This window comes from Zonotrichia leucophrys, chromosome 10, assembly GCF_028769735.1.
Source record: "Zonotrichia leucophrys gambelii isolate GWCS_2022_RI chromosome 10, RI_Zleu_2.0, whole genome shotgun sequence".
Lineage (NCBI taxonomy): Eukaryota > Metazoa > Chordata > Aves > Passeriformes > Passerellidae > Zonotrichia > Zonotrichia leucophrys.
Window position 1 is genome coordinate 12,318,276 of NC_088180.1, and position 5,942 is coordinate 12,324,217.

The following is a 5,942-nucleotide window of genomic DNA, read 5'->3' on the forward strand; positions in this document are numbered from 1 at the left end:
CTACTCTGTGTCATCATTTAAAAAATCCATAAAGTCTCAAGGATCAGCTCCAGAGTGGAAAAACCTTAAGGCTTACACAACAGCAACTGGTTTTGTGAACAAAACCATGCCTGCAGCACGTGTGAACATTTTCTTCTCTGAGTGCTTGTATTCAGTGCTGTTTCCATTCTGCAGCTACAGGAGCTATTTAAACTTCTGGCTCTGGGGTGAGCATAGGTTTAGCATCTGAGGTTTCTCTGGCCTGTCCTCCCTGGTGCTTCTCCATCCTATGTAAACCAAGATCTCTCTGGCTGGGATGAACATCTCTTTGCTGCTGGCCTGCTGGGCATCCCATCCTTGTGTGCAGGAGAGCTGCACTTGGGAGCACTTTGCAATATGGGCTGCTCAGTAAAGTAGTGGTGATCAGAGCTGCCTTCCATCCTTCCTTATCACACTGAGTCACCTTGCAAACAAAAGGGGTGTCTGTGGGTGCACGAAGGGTGGTGCAAGCAGAAGTTGAAGTGGCAGCATCAGTGCTGGTTTTGGGGTGTCCCCCAGGCCCTCTCAGCTCTGAGCACTCCCTCACACGAGGGAGAGGGGGTCCTGCCATTCCAGACCTCTGGGGAATAAAAGTGATGAGAAAATCAGACTTTTTCTTTTACAATCTGACCTTTTTCTTTTACAATCTCTGTTGTGTCAGTATTTTAATCCCTTCTTCTTTTCTAAACTTCCATTAGCACATGGAGAGCAACAAAACGAAGCAATGGGGCAGGTTTGGTGTGTGGCAGGCCTTGTGTGTGGCAGGCCTGTTTCTGGGTTTGTCTCCAAAGCTGCTTGAGTTCACCTAGCACATTAGGCTCAGCACTGTGCCATATGGCACTGCCTGCCACCAACATCAACAAAGCCACGCTGAAGCCAGTGCTGGTCACAGCAGAAACCTGGAACCTGCATCTGATACATGTTTTAAATGCATATATTACGTTAGCTCAGCTCATTCTATTAGCTTTTGATCTTAGTGTCTGAACTTTGATTTATTCACTAGAACTAGGGCTGCTTGGCTTGTAGGTATTTCACTAGGGATGATAGCAGGTGAACAACTGTGTGCAGAAAGGGCAGCATATGGGGAAATGGCTTCAGAGCCAGCACTAGCAGCTGTACAGAAACAAAGGGCTGAGAGACAAGGACTTGGTTTTGTTGTGTGAGAGTTCAAAATAGGAGGGGGCAATGTGAAAGACAAGATTTTGGATGCAAAATCCAGGCCCTCATCCAGCACAGCCGCAGACAGGCACCAAGCTTTGTCCTTGTGGGCTTACTGGAGTTGCTGGAACTAATTGGTGTAGAAAAAGCAAGCAAGCTTTGAAGGTTTTCAGGACTTGAGGCAATGAGTGTCCCCAAACTTCTTATGTCTCAGATCACTTTTCAGTCCCTCGTGCAGCCATTCTCTCCCACTTTCAGTCCAAACTGCCCTTTTGGCTACAGCTGCAGTGGGAAAGGATGAGGAGACTATTTAATGTACTGTATCATTGGGAACCAGAGGAGCTGGTGCTTTGTTCCCTGCCAGCGTCTCCTGAGTCAGGAGTTGATCATTACAGGCTCATCAGCCAGGCTGGGGGAGCTGCAGGACCCTGGTTGATGCAGATAGCTCTTAACATTTAGCTGGTGGGGATAGTAAAACGATATTTATGTATATTGTCTTGAGAATCATGGAGCTAAATAAATGTGGCAGTTTTCATTTGACATTCCCAGCCTTGCTGCTGTCGCTCAGGGTTTTTCTTTTTGCCACAGAACATGAAATCACTGTCAGTTTGATGGTATATAGCAGTGTTCCTGAAGCACAAAGGTTAGGGGGGCGGGGGGCGCGTCAGGATTATTTACGTTTGCTATGCATGAAGTGGCACTCGGGGAGCGAGGCAGGCTGCCAAGACTGCGAGGAATCGGGGCTGTCTGCTTGCTCTCTTCTATCTCTCCATGCTGGATTGTCAGGGTAGGATTTATAAAAATTGCTTCAAAACAGAATCATCTTCCCTCAAACGGACGTGCCCCCGTCTGGCGCAGCGATTGCCATTATTGCCGCTCTCGTGACAAAGCGTCCATCAATCTCCACTTTGTTTATAAACAAATCTGCCTGCCCTGCATAAGGAGTAGATAGACTGAGGAAAAACACCATTACCAAAGGAATAAGTTAATTATATTTCAGGATCTCAGCGGGGGATGCTATCTCAGACTATTCAGTACGATCTGACCAGTGGAGTTATAATTAAAAAATGTCCCCAGGGAGGAACTTGTAAATTATTTACTGTAAGGGGCTTTTCCAGGCTCTTTTAGTTTAATTACACACTCTGGAAGAGAAAGGCCTCAGAACTAAATTAACTAAGATGTTGAAATGGCTTTGTTAAAATCATGTTTACAGCTAAGCAAGTGGGTGACTGTGGGCAAGGTTCAAATATAGGACAAATCTTTGTAAGCTGACATTACTCATGGTTTAAAAATCATGTGGAAAGCACCAAAAAGTCTGAGCATAGAAAATGCAATGGTTTTGTCCAGTATTTCCACTGGCCTCAGAAGGCTCAGATCTGACAGTGCCTCATGGCCATTTCCTTTGTGGGAAGGGAACTGACTTGTATGGGTTTTTCTGTAGGCTACAGAGGGAACTGGTTGGACTTGGTGATCTTACAGGTCTTTTCCAGCCTGAACAATTCTGTGAGTTCATGATTCTAAGCCCTAGCAGAGGGAGATGAAAGATTAGAGGTGATGGAGAGGCAGAATAAGAGGATGCTGGGACGGTCTGAATTTTCCATCCCTCTCTCACCATCTAGGACATTTGAACTCAAAACAGCCTGATTAACCCTTAGTGGAAGGTGGGCTGAGTGTGTCCCTTGGTGCTGAGGGACAGGCAGATGTTGTGACCTTTTCAAATGTGTGGGTGTAGACAGCTGGCATGATCTCTGGTCAGATGTGGAGAATGGAAGTCAAGAAAGCTCCCCCTTCATTTCAACCACTGACTCATTGCTTGGCCAAGGAGGAGGCATTATCTAATATCTGTTTGCTGAGGCATAAGACAGCCAGGAATGCTCTATCTGCCTGCCTGTTGATGCCAAACTCTGTGTATGTAATGCCCTTTCAGCTGCAGTTGCCCTTGAGGTTGTTTATTTCTGAAAAGCCCCACGTCTGCTGTGGCACCTTCACCACAGAGCCAGGCAGGGCTGCTGGGGCCCACATACATTTATGGGCACTTCTCTTCACACTGGGGCTCCTTTTTCTTTCAGATTTATTGCTCTTTCATGTCTTGCTTAGATGGAAGCTGCCCCAGAGTTAGGAATCTCTCCACCCCCTGCATGTGTACACTCTCCAGCAGATGCAATGTGATTGTAGCTTGGGGGTACCATTATCACATCCTAAGCAATAAGTTCTCCACCTTCAGGCAAACTATCTGCAAATCTGGAGATGAAAGCTGCTCTAGTCGTTCATCAGGCAGATGAGATCTCTGCTTTTATTTTGTTATACTGTAAATCTGCTACTTAGTTTTCTACTCTCTCTGCAAACTACTGAATCATAAAAATGCTAGTAGCAAATGCCAGCTTGTCTGTCACCAGTATAATGCATTTTAAATGGCTTATCAGCTCCAAGAGAAGACTACAATACTTTGGAGATGATTTGGATATATAGTTAGGGAACAAAATATGTTGTCAGCTTTCAAATTGTCTTGATCAGTAGATTTTATTTTGTATTTTACTGTAGTGTATCCAGTAGTACTTTAGGAGGAAAGAGATGATGTCCCTAAATTTCTGCAAATGTAGATTTTTGATGGGGAAAACCACAGAAGAAAAGTGGAATAGGACAGAATGTAAACCAAAGGATTCTTCTTGAAAGGCCAGGACTATAAGGTTTGAATATTCTGAGCAGAAGTACTGCCATTTAATTATTAGGAGTGGAGAGTCCATATTAACCTTTATGGAAAAGTACTGTAGGCTATAAAAAAGCTGAATACCTTTCTATAGCCTTTTGTTATCACCTTGTCAAATTTAATAAAATATTACTAACAAAGAAGCTCTATTAAAAAAAAGTGCTGGAAAGGATCATTTCCTGTTAAATAGCTTTGATTCACCACTTCCCCCACAGTGTATGAGTGTCCAAGTGGTGGAGCAGGTCACTGCTCTTGAATCATTTCCTCTTGAATTATGGGGACTTCATCCTGCTCCTTACCCCTGATTTCCAGCTCAGGGGACTGGGTACCTGCTGAACAACTGCTCTCACTATTACAGACAGAGGCAAAGAAGGTCTAATTAATTATTTAATTAAGTACCTCAGCTTTTTCCTCATTCTCTGTCACTAAGTTTCTCCGCCCATCCAATAAAGAATGGACACTTTCCTTACCCGTCCTTTTATTTGCAGTGTATTTATAGAAACATTTTATAGCACCTTCCACAGCAATACCCAGGTTATGCTCTAGCTGGGCTTTGGCCCCTCTAATTTTGTCCCTCTATAACCAGTTCAGCCAGGCCAGTCTTCCCCACTGGCCCATGTCCTGGCACATGGAGATGGCCTGTTCTGCACCTTTAGGGTTTCTCTCTTGAAGGACATCCAGCCTTCCTGACCTCCTCTGCCCTTCAGGAGCTGCCTCCAAGTCCTAAAAACAGACCCAAATCCAAGGCAGCCATTCTGCTGACCCTCCTCCTTCCCCAAGAATTAGGAAAATAATCATAATTTTCTGATTGCTGTGCCCAAGGAAGCTTTGAACCATCACATCACCACTTCTGTAATTCCTGGTGTGGGAAAGGCCCCTGGTCCCCTGGGAACATCACTTTTGGAACCTACCAGCCCTTTCATACAGGCAAAAGTGAAAAACATAGCAAGAAAAAGCAGGAAATAACAGAAAGCTGGAGCTGAGGTGGGAATTTGTGGAGGTTTAGATACCATCAAGTCATGCTGAAAAAAGGGAAAAAGGGATTACCCTCTGAGATCTGGATTGCAGTGACGGTGGGAGATGAAAGGGCTCAGCTCGGACTTCAGCAGTTTTGCAGCCACCCTCCTGGGGACGCCTTGCAGGAGTCAGTGACCAAACTGCCCCTTTACAGCCCTGCTACATGCTCTGCAAGGGCTAAAAAAGCAACCTCCACTTTACAAAGGCTGAAAAAGCAGCTCTGCATCTTGTTATCTGGGAGACACTTCCCTGGGACCTCTCCTGCCTGCAGTGGTAGGACTTTGGCTGCCTTCCTGTGCTGTGACCTGCTGGCCACCCTGCCCTGCCCTGGCATGGGACACTCCTGCATGAACTCCGCTTTATCATCGATGAAGAGATCTGGGAAGGCCTGGAAGTTGGCCATAAATCTGGAGGCAAGCTCTGGTGAGCAGCAGGGGCTGGCTGTACATCATTAATAAAGATGTTGAGGAGGCACAGGCTGTGCTGCTGTGGGTGTTGTTGCTCAGGGCTCCACCACAGCACAGCTGAGGTTTGATACACACAGGGCTATCAGTCAAAGGCTCTTTGCTGCCTTAAAAACCATCCAGCTTACTGTTGGTAGAAGCTGCTCTTGGTGATGAGGTTCTTGTTTTAGTTTTATTTAAAGGAAGGAAAAAATCTGTGTCAATTTTTCTACATAACCCAAATTCCTGACAGAATAAGCTCAGCTTATTGAGCAGCGCTGTGAACACTTTGTTTTGAATAATTTGCACCAAAATTAAAGTGAGGTTTAAAGCTCTGTGTGACACTGGTCCTGGCTTTGTAAGCACAATCTCCAGCACAACAGGCCTCTGGCTGAGATTAGTCCAAGCACAATGCAGATTATTCAAGAGCAAGAATAAAGAGGTAAAAGGAGGGGATTATAGTGCAATAGGCTTAAATCTGGTTTTGGGTAAGGGCTGGGGAGCAGCAGCAGGACCAGCCAGGCTATTTTCTCACCACTTGAACCCTTCAAACCCAGTCTGGATGTATGATTTTCTGGCTTTGCCTCTATTTTCCCTGA